The 15899-nt window shown below is 36.6% G+C and overlaps 1 pseudogene; it reads left to right on the forward strand.

Moving 5' to 3' along the window:
- The first annotated feature begins 10836 nt into the window (after nt 1–10836).
- LOC123241591 lies at nt 10837–14148 on the forward strand (annotated as a pseudogene).
- Nucleotides 14149–15899: the final 1751 nt, after the last annotated feature.

Consider the following 15899-nt stretch of genomic DNA (forward strand, 5'->3'; position numbering starts at 1 on the left):
TGTCTTTTATCATAACTACTCTGGTGGTTATGAGTTGTTTTTAAGATTGACACTAAGGCTTCAGAAGATTTAGTGATCACCAACATTTTGGCAATTTTGCCTTAATACAAATTGCTTCAGTTTTTCCTTTACCAAATAATGCCAAGGATCTTTATTCTGGTACTTTGGTCTATATTCCTCTTAAATTTCTTCAGAATCAGTCTAACATGGTCCTTATCACATAACAACACATGTCAGTTATTTGTGTCCCCATATTATTCTGCTTCTGGACTAATTCAGAAGGCCTGAGGCTGGTGGAGACCAGCCCCTGTTAATCCACCTATCTCATTTCAGAAAGGAGAGAACTATAGGCCAGAGTTACTTGCCAATGAACACATAGGATGAAATAGGAGGAAAAAATGAAATTGTTAGTAGACTCTGACTCCCAGTTCAGCAAACTTGTCACCTCTAAGCTGAAAGACTACAATTTGGTCAACTTTGTATTCTAATAGTGGTTAATTCACTAATATTTTTGATGTACATTTGTAAAAAGATAAGCCTTTTTAAAAAAATGTGTTAATAAAAAGGGAGAACCTGAAGAATCACTATTAGTAATTTGTCGCCTTTATGTTGTGTGGGATGAGATTCAGTGTGTAATTCTCAGAGTAGTATTTGGCTTGTAACTCCAATTTTCAATTTTCATTTTTGCTATTCCTTAGAATAAAAACTGTCCCCATAACATTTTTAGTTTTCCTGACCTATTTTCAAAAACCTGGAGAAGATTTATCTGTGGCTGGGAAAAATGCCAACTCTAAGAAGAGGGGCAAGATAAGAAGGAACAGGGAGTTTCAATTGTATCTTTACTGTCCCAGGCTGAAAATCCCATGATAGTTATTGGTTTTTTGATCATGGGAGTTTTTAGGGGTACATAATGATGAAAAATCATGCGTTCAAGATTTGAAAGGTCACAACCCCTCTACCCCACCACTCACCCCCATTAGGCAGAGGAAAGGAGGATAATCTTGTGTCAGGTTTATTGTAAAAGTCTGTTTTTACACATAGAAATAGGACATTTTTGCCCCAAGCAAGCAGCTTGTATGGGCAGAATCCCTTTTTCTTCCTTTGCCCCTTCCCTCTCCCTTCCCCCTTCTTCCCTACTGTCTGCTGTTTTCTCCAAATAAAACTGCTTTTTCTCTGCCAGCATCTCCTGTCTACTCCTTAGAGTGATTTCTGGGGGTGTGAGCTCCCCTAGAATTCCACTCTACACAATGTCAAGTTATGAATTTAGAGAATAAACTCCTAATGTAGACATTTTTGTGCCATGGAACACATTCCAATAATATATATTTTAAGATTTTTAATTTAGCTATATCAACTGGCTATCATTTATATTCTTTTAATAAAATAGAAAATTCCATTGCTAAAAATAGTTCCTCAGGAGCACAGAAGTTCCTTATGGAAAGGCAGACTTGATTAATAGAGTTGTAAAGCAATGAACAGAAAGGAAGTCCTTAATCAATGAAAATAAAAGATAAAATTTAACACTTGAGTAAAATAAAGTAGCAGCCACCTAATTTTTGAAGACTTGGAAAGAAAACACCATTTGGAGAATAAGTTCCTAATTTAGGGAATAATATGACCTGAGTTCTGTGGTAGTTAATACATCTGTCATAAGAAGGGAATGGGCTGGGGAGTTGTGGGGTTGGCCTTGTTATGAAGCTGTATGTGCTTCCCAGAATTCAAAATGATACTGACCCTAATCAGAACTATTAGGAGTGTTTGACTTTACACTCCAAAAGAAGGAAATATTCTTGAGGAATATGTATTTCATTTCTGTAAAAAGAGATTTGTAAGATTCTGAGTCCAGATAAAAATAAACTCTACTAGAGTCTAAAGTACTTTGTTTTGTGCCAAAGGTGTTCATCTTTATGTCCCCCCCCTTTTTCATCTGTCTCTATAGCCACATCTAAAATCTGGAATCCATGACCTTTCCTCAAATAAAGTCCTTCCATTTGTGATGGAAAGACTGAGTTTTTGACCCTCTCTTTTATTTGAATAGACCTAGAGATTTAGTAATAGAGAATAAGGGCTCAACTTCCATCTTGTTCGCTTGCCTCCAAAGAGAATCTGCATTTTTCTAGACTCCCAACAGTCACAGAACCCAGCTACCAACTGTCACATTCTTTAGTTGTTATAGATCTGTCTGATGACATCATGGACAGTTTATCCCCTCATCTTTATCATCTTTAGATGATAGTCTAAGCATCTTCTTACTCCCAAGAATACATAATTCAAGATTTTTCTCTTAGGCAGTGTGAGATCTTGAGAAAAATAAAGTAGCCTAAACAAAAAGAAAAGTGGGAAAAGTGTCAGGAAAAGAAAGAGCCCCCCAAATAAGCCTGAGTCCACAGCTATACCATTAACATATAAGATTTGTCTGGCTGAAGCTTTGACAAAGAACAGGGACAAATCTAAGTTTACAGTTTCCACATCAGGATGCCAAGAGGAGAGAAGCTTATCTGCTTCATTATCTTATCTGGACTACTAGTATTTAGAGAGGAAATCAGATGTGGATTACAGATTCAAGACTAAAGTTTGGAAGATGTCACCTCTTCACTACCCTTCATGGGAATTTACTGCATTATTGTGATGCCTTGACAACCAAAGAGTATGACAGACTAGATATGACCTAAATTTCATTGCATTCTGGTCTTTAGATTTAGAGTGCCTCCGAGTTTACTGTGATATATTTAGGTCATCATCTGGTCAGGCACAGGTCTAGAACTAGAGAGTCAATATTTCAAAAGCAGGAAAGGGATTCAAGAGTAGATATGATGGACCAATAAAGATGAGATGGGGAAGAGAATAATATCAGGGTTTTTTTTGGTAGTCTTGGACTTTAAACCTTCCTTACTTCTTTCCCCAAAATCCTGAGATCCCTTAACACACACAATTCTCTGATATTTAGAGCTTCATTTTTATGAGAGAGAAACTACAGAAATAACTCTCCTGGGACTGCTTGACAACATTGTCCTACTGAATGTGATCAGAGGTGATAAGTTTACATGCACTTCTGGAATAAGTGGCATCCTTTATGCTATCTATAAAATATATGCTACCTACAAAAATGCTCAAGATGAGTACAAAGACTAGATTAAAAAAGGATGATGTGTAGAAAATGTTAGAAAGATAAGAAGTCAATCTAAGAGTAGAATATTAGAATTCTGAACTGTGCACTTTACATATTTGTATGTGATATGATCTATAACTTTTGCTTTTGTGAAACATCTAGTCTTGGAATTTTAATCAATACCAATGATATCTTTTGAGGTGAATAGTCCTATACATTATAACAAGGTCTATTCAACCCATTTATTGCTTTATACCTTGATTTTCCTTAAATGTCTAAGAGAATGCCCAATTTCTATGAAAATAAAATTTCTAGCTTGACCCCCAGTTTGAAGCTTTGGAGTTTTGGTCATTCACAAACTATCTGATCAGCCCTTTGTGTGACTTTTACTGAAGGTCTCAGTCTCGAATCCTTGGAACTACCTACAAAGTCTTCTCACTTCCCATGGAGTCCTTATTTGGGTAAAAACTGACTCTCATCTTTCCCAGAAGTCTGCTCTGGCCTTATTCCATTACTATCATACTTTCCCTAGAAAAGAAAACACTATTTTAATCCTCTCTTTCCCCACCACCATCATCTCTATGTTTTTAGGCATATTTTGTGAAAAAAAAACTTTAGAATCATAGTCATCTCTAGGTATGTTGCAAAAATATTCCTTTCTCCTTATATAACTTTTTTGGCAATTACCCTTGGCAGAGGTAGTAATATGCATTAGTTACTAAGTGTTGAGACTGAAGAATCTTCAAGGAAGTTTTCTTACCAAAACTATTTTCTTTAACTACCATGGAACTTAAAATTCTACCAGTAGCAATTAGATTAATTCCTTAGTGCTCCCTTTCTGCTCTTAAATATTATGTTTTTGTGATTATAAAGTTACTGTTTTCAGGAGAAAGTTGTAGAATATAGACTACTTTTTGTTATTAGATTTCCTGGTGATGGAGTAAGAATTTTGGTTTTTGGGCATGAGAGTTGAAGCAGAATATAGGTTAGAAAAGGTTCCTGCAGGGGACATTTTGGATCTTTCCCCATAAGTCCTGATTCAGACTCTTTGTTTTGGGAGTATGTTGTGGAATGAAACTAGTAGAAATGGAGGCAAAATGAGCTTATCCTGACAGGATTTGAGTGAAAGAATAATGAAAGGGGCAAGGTAGGAGAAAGATATGAGTATACATGGAAATGTTTGGTTTGTTGAATCTCAAGGGAAAAGACTAAAGGGATATTGGTGGTTACATACCATAATCTTTCCATATATTTATATATTTGTACATTTATGTACATATATGCATAAATATATGTGTATATAAAACATGTCTACTGCCTAGGTGTAGCTCAATGCAGAACATGATACTCCAATTAATGTTTTATACACAATAAACAAGGAAGTCAACAAAAATAGCACCAAATTTGAGATGAGAAATTCTAGTTTCACTACTTACTATTTTTATGATAGGTGAAAAAAAAGTCTTTTAATTTTCTGGGTCTCGGTTTCACCTGAAAACCAAGTATTGGTGGTGCCAAGTCAGGAAGGAGGCATTAATGGTTGATATGGTGGTCCAAGGATGACATCAGGAAATTTGGATTAGATTTAGGAGATTTGCACATTCTTTCACTATTTCAATTATTTGCCCACTGGCTAAAAAGCAGTGGATAGTGCCTGGAAAAATTCAGTACATTCATTTCACTGGATATATTTGCACCCTAGAAAATTAAAGTTTCTCAGGACTCTAGCAAGGGACAGTAAAATTGTTGGAAGAGTATTTGAATGAATGAATGAAAAAGCACTAATAGAGTGCTTACTATGTGCCAGACGTTATTCTAACCCCTGGGATACAAATTTTAAAGAGCAATAATCCCTGTCCTTAGATATCTTACATTTTTAAAAAACAAGAATCTGAATAGTTCAGGTCAATAAACTGGGACTGTTAGGCAGTATAATTTTATTTGATCCATAGGTGTTTATAATTTGTGTACTTTTACAAGGTGATAGGGGCAGTTTAACATGGTTGCAAAAGCAATTAAATGTGAACATTCTTATTTGAGGGCACATTTATAAAATTTGAGGAAGTTTAATTTAAAAAATCCATATTTACCCAAATCTGCCATCATGGCTTACAAATGTTCTGAAAACATTTTCTTCATTTGCATTCATGGATAGCCAAGTTTCTGGATTTATAACTATGGGAATCAGAAAACTCAAGATCATATAAGGGTAGAGCAAATTAATTAGAAAAAAACAACCCCATATGCTACTTCTTGGAGATTTGGAGACTATGTTAACTAGGAAGGCGGAATCACATGCAATGCTGGATTATCTTTGGATCTACAGTGTGAAATAGTACAAATTAATCAGTTCTAAAATTAGTTGTTCCTCACCCACCCATTTCAGCATCTTTGTATATGTTCACTTAAAACACTACTCCTATATCTGCCACCAACACTACTTTGCTTCAATAGAAAATCACCCATATTTATTTGCAGAAAAGCCAGAGCAATAACTAGCAATTTTGGTGCCTGACACACATAGTAATATATGGGAATCTCATGCATTCTTTTTGTCAAGTGGTCAAGGGACTATTTCTGTCAAGGGACAAAATCTCACACTTTCTTTTTGTCAAAAGAAATATTGAGTCTGATTTTAAAAGGATAGAAAGGGAACATTTAAAAACTAAGGAGAAAGAGCAAAAAAATTACATTTTTAAGAGAGCTAAAAGCTATTTTTATTCCATTTATCAGGGCATTATATAAGGCAAGGGTCACCTCTTGAATCTCTGTTTATACTAATTTTCCCCAGATGATAAATGGACAATGAGTAGCCCATGATGTCTCAGTAACCAATGCCTTCTATGTAGTCTAATACCACAAGACTGAATCTTGCTATATGTATATTTGTCTTGTTTTCTTTGGATCCCAGGACACAATACTCTCAGGAGAAGCTATTTCTGTGAAGAGAGTGATTGCTTTCTTGCTGTTTTGTTCCTAAGGAATCCGTATTTGTTTAGTTTGCACTGAGTAGGAAAATTGTGAAATACTTTTGTGTTTCTGCTTTGGTAGTAGCTACTTCTGGTGAAAAAAAATTGGGGGATTGGAGAAAATGCAAAGTCTCTAGCATTATTGTTTGGGTGACAGAGAGAGGAAAATAGAGTAAGTTTAGATGAGGGCCCTGCTGATCTATAGAATTTCCTTGACTCTAGTTTTATGGTAATCCATTTTGTAGATGTCTATGGCATTCTGCACCTAGGAGACTAGTATATTACAAAAAATTTTACATAATTTAACATTTCCAAGCCAACATAGGTGGAGTTTCCTACTCTGAGTTCCTTAAGACTCAAGTAATAAATTCACTCAACATCACTGAGGAAAGGACAGGGAGTGATGTCAGATAAAATAAGGAGCCAAATTGAAAGGAAAAGAAATTTATTAGTGAACTAAGGCAAAACTGCTTGAGGTTTAGAGTACAGATTTTTACAAAAATAACTTTTTAGGCTTTCTTAGAGTATATAACTCATCAATGGCATTCTGTGGCCAGAAAGAAATGGAGAATGTGAGCATGCCTTGAAATCACAGGAGTTGCCAAAGGTCAGATTTGTCTCTATAGAAAAATTCATTTTTCAGTGTTTATTCTCGTCAGGATATCCTTTGCTGGCAGTAAATATCTATGGTGGTGGAAGCCTCCTACAAGGTATGATCAGTCTGGCTCATTCTAATTTTGCAAATAAGGAGAGAAGTCCAGATGCCAAATCTTTGTGTCTTTGGCTTCTGAAATGATTTTATCTGAGACTGTTTCCTCAAACTTAGAAGTATTTATCTACCACCTCTACAGAGACATTTAATTTTTTAAATTGAATTAAATGTGCTTTCTACAATTTTCCAATTTCCTAAGGGATTGTCAAACAATTCTCCACAGCCTCAAAATTAAATTCTTTTACTTGCCTTTGAATTAAGAATACAAATACAGGAGAATCTTTTGGGGGGCCTCAGTGTTGGAGTCTGAATAGAACCCTGTGGGATCAGTTGCAAAATTAGTGATGGAACTGGGTTTAGAAAACTGGTTTTTCAAAGACAAACATTTTTTGGACATGATCCATGTGAGAATTTGTTTTGCTGTATTTGTTATGACGGTTTTATTCTTCGTTTGATCTAATGGGGTTAGGGTAAAGAAAAGAGATAGCAGTAAGAAATAAAGAAACCATGCATGAAAGTGGTCAGAGAAACTTAGTGGGCCTGGAACTAGGTCTGGTCCAGCCTTTCCTCTTCAGACCAAGAGAGGAAAGGAAGGCCACAAAATCTACTGCTGTTGCCTTCTTCTCCCTCACTTGGTCACAGTCACATCATAAACATGCACATTCCCATTCCATACCCCAATACAATGACATCAGTCATTGAGATATAGCCCCATTCAGGTTCAAGTTTGGATTCTCTTTCTTGGTCAGAAAGCCATTTTCTTTCAGCTTTTTGCCTCTCAGGATTGCATTCTCCACAAAGATGCTTCCAAAGGTTTACCTCTGTAAATCACATTTTAATTTTTACTTCCTCTACATAGTCAAGCTTGGTGAGAAAGGGTAAAAAATAAATTGTAAAAACAAATAAATGAATACTTTTAAAAAAAAAAAAAAGAAAAGTTGTGATTCAGAGAAGCAAGGGAAAGATTTCTTATAAGAGAAAAACACAAGAAATGACAGGTGAAGTTGATTGAGTTTCCAATTCCAGCTAAAATGCTCTAGGAATGATAGCTTCAGGCTTTTCTCAGTTTTTTATTTCAATGTTAATGAGTTGTCAGTTTCTTTCCTCATGTGTTAATAGAGATAATGGAAGTGTAGGGATGTGAAGAAATGTAAAGGGAAAGCCCTATGGACCATACTTAGCCTGACTTTTTTTTTTTTATCATTTCTGTTGAAGGAGGTTGTATAAGAAATCTAGGCACATTAGCAGTGATCCAGAAGATGAACAAAAGGAAGTGAATTAAAATAAAGTGTCCCATTCCCATTAGCCTGTGGGACAGTGTTGGACAAGAGTGGTGGTAGAACTTGAGATCTCATTACTTAATTCCCATGATATTTTCTCAAGAAAATCCCTAAATAGACAAATAAGATGAAAAATGTGTATTTCTAAAAAGTGAAAACTTTAGTTTTTAGTCATTTCAGAAGGGATCCCATTATGCCTTTCCTTTGGAGGCTTTTTTTTTCTTTTTCTTTTCTTTCTTTTTTTTGTGGTTCTCATTCAGAAATCTGATCTTGACCACATGATCCTATGAACCAACATTGTGTAGTGGAAAGAACACTAGTCTAGTCCTAAGAAGAATGGGGTTTAATCATACCTCTGCCGCCTCCTAGCCATATGGCCTTTAATAAGTCGCTTACCGCACCACTCTCCTCAAATATTATAACATCTGAGTAATGACTCTTATCACTTACTTGTCAAACCTATGATACTGAGAAAGTCACTCAAACTCTCTGGGCCTAAGAGTCCTATGAAGTTACTTAAAACTTCAAAGGTTATCAGGAAAATAAAAGTATAAGTGTGTGTGTAGTATTATATGAACAAGATCTATTTTCCCCTTAGTTAAATGGAGATAACAGTGGTCATTTATGTCAGGGGCTTCTTTTGTGGATCTCTTCAAGCAATGGAAAGGAAATCACTGTGGAACTCGAGGTGTGTTGTGGGAGTTTTCCTATCCTGGGTTGCATGAGAGCCCAGGAAGAATTTTCACTTTCTATTAGGTCTGTAAGCCTAGGAGTCAAATAAAGTGAGTAGCCACACTGAAAGGAAAAGAAGTTTATTGGTTGCTAAGGAAGATGACTTAGGTTGGTAGTAGCTTCAGTCTCTTAGGGCACACGTAGAGTTTTTATAACTTTTGAGGCTGATTTAGGATAAACAGTCAATCATTGATATTCTATAGCAGAAAAGAAATGGGCAGAGGGAAGGAATAGGAAGATCTGAAGTCACAGGAGTAGATAAAAATCCAATTTGTTCTTGGGGGGAAAATGTATTTTCTCTATGATTAACAAACAGTCTCTTAGACAGAAGAGACTGCTTTCAAGATGGAATCAGACTGGCTCTTCATATTTTTGCCAGTAAATAAAAGAATAAAACTATAGCCTGAAGGTTTTTCTTGATAGAGCCCCATAGACTATTTCTTTGGTCACAAAGATTTCCTTATCTGAGGAGATGTTTCCTCCAAGATCACAGTACTTGTGTTTATCCTCTTCTTCTATAGATCTTTGACAAATGTAACATAATACTTTTTTTCAGACTCTGCTCCCTAAAGGTTGCCCTTCTCTTATTTGGGGGATGTATAGTATACTTTTTTGCTTTCACACAGTCACTTCATCAGAAACAGCCTTGGTCCATATGCTCCTAAAAGCCTTTGGTCAGTCACCATACCAAGTCAATACTATCAGCAGTCTCGTGGAAACAGATAGCACCTCTTCCTTACCATATAACTCTTTCCTTTCCTTGTCCCTCCAACATTTGGCCTCCATTGTGTAGTGTATGCTCCCAGGCAAGATTTATGAACTTTTTGTGCCAATCTTAGGATTTCGTTTCTATACAGAGCTCCCAGAGAGACAGCTCCCTTTGCCAATGCTGATTGACAACTCTTCTGCAATTTATACTCTTCAAGAGTTGCTTGGAACACTGAGAGATTAAATGAGTTTACATACCAAATAGGTAGGAAAAGTAATACTTGAATGAAATTATTTCTGATGCTGAGCAGAATTGAGATTAGAAGTAAAAAAATGGACTATAGCATATTTGAATAAAAAAGGATATGGCTCAAGCATCCCTCTAATACAAACACCAGTTAGATGCCTCAGTCTTGTCCTTTCCTTTAGTTTGGACCTCAGTGCTGAATTTGGCCTTTGCATGGACTATAGTTTCAAAACTGAAACTATTGCCCTGACTCCCAGATTAGGGTCACAGATGGGTCAATAAGCCCTAGACACCAGACTAAAGTGGACTTTCTCATATCTCAGATCCTGAGCTGAGTTGTAGCATTTCAACCTTGGGCACTGGACTAACTTTGTTCAAGGAATGTGGATTCCTTTTTGACAGTGGTGTCAATGATTTGAAAACATCTGAACCCTTGGGTCCAAGTCAAAGCCTAGAATGGAAAACTTTCTGACCTTTCCCTACTGGAAGCTCTTCAGTGACATGCCTTGAGCAGCATTTTAGAATATGGCCTGCCTATCCATCCAGCCCCAAGCACAGGACTAAGGTCAAAACTGAAAGCCTTCTGTACCATGATGTGGATGGAGGGCCACAGCTGTACTTTCACCAGATCCCAAACCTTAGGCCAAGGCCTTCAAGGTCCCCTGGGATCATGGCCTAAGAATTTTCCAGTAAATGGAAATATGGACCAGAACCATCTTTTTACTATTCATAGGCACCACATAGGCACTGACCATATAATGGAGGCTCTTAATGTCAAAGACACTTAGGATCTCCTAAGTTTTAACTATAAGGTTCCTTATAGCAACCATGAAGCTAAGGCTATTCCAGCTCTAAACAACCAGGCCACAACTCCACAGGGCCTAATCCGACAGACAGAGGCCTCCAGTGGCATTGATCCATTAGGCCTCATCAGTAGTAACACCTAAAGGGTAAATATCTACACCTGATTATCAGGACAACAATCCCCCATGGCCCAAAATAGGTCTATAAGCATCACCCCAACACTGTAGTAGGCCCTAACCACCAACCTCCACCATCACTAGCCGCAGCTCAAAAAAATGAGCCTACCTTGGCCTCAGAAACCCAGGCCACTAAAGAGACCAGACCTGAGCAATGGAATGAAGTTCATTTTGGGGGTTATAATCCCCTACGTCACCATTTTGCAGGGTGCTCATAATCAAAATGCTGCTAATCCTTTCTCGAGGCCTAGGCTTCTGGATCTCATCTTTCGGAGATCTCAGATATTAAGGTAAGAACTCCACATTGAAGGCCATAGCTCCATTGGACCTGGACCATGAGTAAGGCATTCCGAGGCTCTGGGTTTGAAGCCAAACCTATGCCTTTTCCTTTAGTTACAAGCTATGTGTGCCACAGGCCCCCCCCACCTGTAGACCAGATTCCCACTGACCATAATTCTACTTGGTCCTTATCAGTGACTCACTGGGTAGTATAATGAACCCAGCCCTGAGCACGACTTGGACATGGGTCCTAGTTGGGTCCTAATGACTAGACCAGTAGACGATTCTCCTAGACGTAGGTCCCTGGGCAAAAATGTAAGTGTGCAAAGAGTCCTAGAGAGCACTTCCAATTAGTCTGGATGATGAGATGACGGCTCCAAACTAATACAACAGAACTCTGCTTCTATTAACTCCAAACCACTAAACTGAAACTCTTAAGTTCTTTTTTTTTTGTTTTAATTTTTAAAATTTTAATCCTTACCTTTCATCTTAGAATTGATACTTAGTATCAGTTCCATGGCAGAAAAGCAGTAAGGACTGAGTGATGGAGGTTAAATGATCTGCCCAGGGGCACATGGTTAGGTAGTGTCCGAGGCCCAGGTTTGAGCCCAGAATTTCTAGCCACCTCACTGCTCCACTCTGATGATGAGTTCTGCCCACTATTATTCTACGAGGATCTCTGACCATTGAAACGAGGCCCAATCTTGGTTTCAACACTAGATCCCACATCATGCAGAATAGAGAATTTCTATGATGTTTAAAAGACATCACACCATTCACTACTAAGGAAGAGGCAACTCTTGTTAATGGCATAATTCTCTTCCACCAGTGAAAAAATAATTGCATTTTATAAGCAGATCTTCCGGCAGTAGAGGGATTGTTCCCACTCATCAGCCTGGTCAGTAGACGTTCCCTAGTTGTATGGTCTGTTTATTTTGTGCTTTCTGGATCCCATATGGCTGCCCTCTGTTTGGGGGATGTCAGTACCTTTCTGAAACACAACTGTTGGCCATCCATTCATCTGTACATGATTTCCTCTATCTATGCAGAGTGATAAAATTTGTTCAACCCATAAAAGAATTCCATTTTCGAGCTTTTTAGCTGAGGTTTCTCTGTCATCCTGTGACACTTATCTGACTGTTCATCTCCATTCTTTGATGCCCATAGATCTTGCTCAACTCCAAAAGCCTAGAAATTACAGATAATGAAAAAAACAGGAGTTGGGGAGGGGCATGGAAAGGGAGGGAAACATAGCAATAAAGGACATCTTATGAAGCTAAATAGTATAGAAGGGAAATGACTGATGCAAAGGCACATCATTATAAATAAGAACACTAAAAGAAAAGCAGTGGGCAGATTAATAAAGATGAATTAAGTTTGATGAAAGAGGGGAAATGAGCAAACAATCCATAAAAAGATCCATTGTAACGAATAAGCATTTAAAAGCAAATGAAACTTGGTCAAAACCTCTAGAAAGTAAGATGAGCCCCAGAAACAATTATGACGAAACACCTCTGAGAAGCTCTAAAAAGGTTGAAAAGAGTAATAACAATTAAACAGAGAAGTCAAAGAAATAAATATGGAAATGAAAATTGTCAAGAACCAAATCTCATAAAAGAATAAAGTTATTAGAATGATGAATAAAGATGCTCTCCAAAACAGCAACTTCTCTGAAAAATAGAATGATAAAATTAGAATGCAAAGATTCCAAGGTGATTAAAATTAATTGAACAGAGAAACAGGTTTGATTGTGCTACAAAAGGATCCGAAGCGATAATGTTAAGTAGTATGTATCTTCTAGGAAAAAAAAATAGTTTGGGCTACATAGCCAGAGAGAGAGCAGCAGTAGCTGCTCAGGATGCTGAGAGGGAAGACGACTTGCTCCCCATGCCCTACCTTTCACAGCTACCTCAAAGGTCTGGGGGACACTGGACCAGCACCCTTCTAGTTCCTCAATCCTTGGCTATAGTTTCCTAAGCTAGCTTGAGAACAATGACTTCATGCTTCATACCTTAATCAAATAAGAATTTATGTACTTTATTTTCATGTCTGTGCCATTGGGCTAATTAAGAAGACTGTGTTTTGAAATTTCAACTAAAGAACTCAAAGTCTCATTCTTGCCTTAACATTGTTCTAGAGGTTGAATAGTATATTTGTGAGTGAAATCAAGAGCACTTCAGAAAAAGAAGAGAACTTAGTGAAAAAGAAGATGATGAATGGATTCACGTTGACTTCAGAGACACTAAATTTTCAGCAAAAGTAAAAGAGGAAGACAGCAGTGAAGAATCTCCTACTACCCATGACCTTTGCCTTTTCCCCAGTTCCCAGTTTCCCTGGAATGTTTTGCTAATCCTAGTGAATCTTGCTTTGCCCAATCTCCAATGGAAGAAGTTAATTTATTACTCCTCCCCCATGCTTTCCTCCAGGTGGATCAATCATTATCAAAGTGAAAACCAGTCCTTTGGGAAACCTTCTAACTAAACATCCCAGCATGTTGTTTTATAATTACTCTCAAAACCTTAAGGAAGCTAGTGTGAGACTGAAGAATTTCATAAAGCAAGAAGTCCTAGGTCTGGAGGTGGTAAATGGGAAATAGAGGAATGAAAAACTTCAAATCCAGAAACCATCCTTCTCTCAGACTTCCTTCTGGCTGCCATGTCCTACTGAGGGGAAAATCTTGATTGGAGAATGGCAATGGAAAGAGTGGAAGTACAGAATGAAATGGTGAAACATATTCAGTGTTATGTTGCACTCTTGCAGCTCATTCAGCTTTCATCAAGAGCTTTTGTCCCACCCATTAGATCAGTGGTTCCCAAACTTTTTGGCCTACTGCCCCCTTTCCAGAAAAAATATTACTTAGCCCCCTGGAAATTAATTTTTAAAATTTTAATAGCAATTAATAGGAAAGATAAAATGCACCTGTGGCCATCACTGCCCCCCTGGATCACTGCAGCACCCACCAGGGGGCCCACTTTAGGAATCACTGTATTGGATAAAAGAACAGAGTGACAGACGTTCTGTGAACAGAAATAGCCCCCTTCTCCAAAATCTTACCAGAGATTGCCATAGCCAGCAAATCAAACACAATGGGTGGGTTATCCATCAGCTTGCCAGCATCAGTAAAATTACTGAGGATTCCAGGTCTTAATCATTTCAGTTGTTGGTATATTATCCTCGGTTCTTGCATGACACGCACCTGTGTGTTCACATAACGAAGGTGTATATTTGCAGCTTGACTGATGATCAATCATTTAAATAGAACTGTTTCTCTAGACAACTTGAAAAAATTTGACATTCTGTGTATCACACAATGCCTTGCTCTTAAAAGTTCACTTTTTTTTTTCCCTAAACTTTTTCAGAATGTTTTAGATATATCAGTAAAATTGGAGTGGTCAGTATTTGGGAAATGTCTGACTCAGCTAAGTTATATGTTAGTTAGCTGGCATTTTATAGAACATTCTTACTGAGTAATGGGATAGGCAAGTTTCTGTTGGTTGTTTTATTTTTAATCACTTAATCAAAAATTTAAAAACACAAAATTTCTCAAGGTTAGCCATATACTTTAATGAGCAGTGCTTGATAATTTTTTCTGCATATAATGAGTATATTGTTTTTTACACACTAATACAAGCATTAAAAGGCAATAGTTGCCATGGACATAAAGGAATTGTGACTGATCTTATTGAAAGATAACCTGATATTTTACTGTTTCCTCAGTGAATTTTATTATGTTAATTTTGACATGTCAGGTACATTTAGGTTTTAGTTTGTAGATAGGAGTTACATAACTTTATGATTATTACAGTGTGGTACAAATATTACAGTGTGTTACAAAGATTATTGTAGGACATAATCTGTTTTATTTAGTAAAATTAAACGCAGATGTTCATTTATTTAAAGATGCTCACTTGTTCCAGTATTTGATTACTTAGTGATATTTTTCCTATCAGTTAGTTACAGAATTAGAAAATAGTCATTACTATTATATAAAAATTAATACAATCTCTTCATTTTTTTTCATGAGAAGTGCAAGTCTTTATTTGCAACCTTAAAACAGGTTACTAACTTCTGCTTTTCAATAAAAAAAAATAAGATGGGGAGGGAAAGCACTAAAAAACGTAACTTGGAAAATTATACTTGCCTAGCTATATTAGAAGAAAGTAGTATAATATAGCTCTGTAAGACAGCAAATGAAATTCTAAGTCTAAAACCAACCAAGAAATACACTGTCAAATTTAAGAATTGTTACACCAAACAACATATTGTAGACAATCAATAAAAAAGTTCATTTCCCAAAGAAAATCAATCAGATTTGAGCAATATGACTTGTCATTTGGGAAGAATCAAAGTAAAAATGAAATATATTCTACAAAGCAAAGAAGATGATTTTGAGTCTCCTGTAACATATTCTGTGAAGTTAAATGGGTTAAGTATTTGTATCCCCAATATAAAGGAACAAATCAGATATTTAGCAAAAAGGGAACACTAGGGGTTATTCTTACTAAAGAAAGGAGCTTCAATTTGAACTTATAAAACTCTAAAGAAAGATAATTAAACAAGTTCAGAGAGTATTGATAGTGAGAGAAATGAAGTAAATGGTTTCATGCTTCTGCATTTAGGGAAGTCTTTGAGATTGGAGCACTGAAAATTTTTTTTTAATTTTACTCTTTCAAAAGAAAATGAAAAATTGAATTTTTCCTAAAATGATTAGTATCTAAAACAAAGAATGAAGATTATGTATAAAGGGGATAAATTAAAAACCTTCCCCAAAAAATCATTGGTAAAATAAGGATGTCCATTATCATCATTATTATTGTACTAGAAATGCTGACAATAATAAAACAAGAAAAAGAAATTTAAGCAATAAGAAGAGACAATGAGTA

Source organism: Gracilinanus agilis, chromosome 3 (assembly GCF_016433145.1).
Source record: "Gracilinanus agilis isolate LMUSP501 chromosome 3, AgileGrace, whole genome shotgun sequence".
NCBI lineage: Eukaryota > Metazoa > Chordata > Mammalia > Didelphimorphia > Didelphidae > Gracilinanus > Gracilinanus agilis.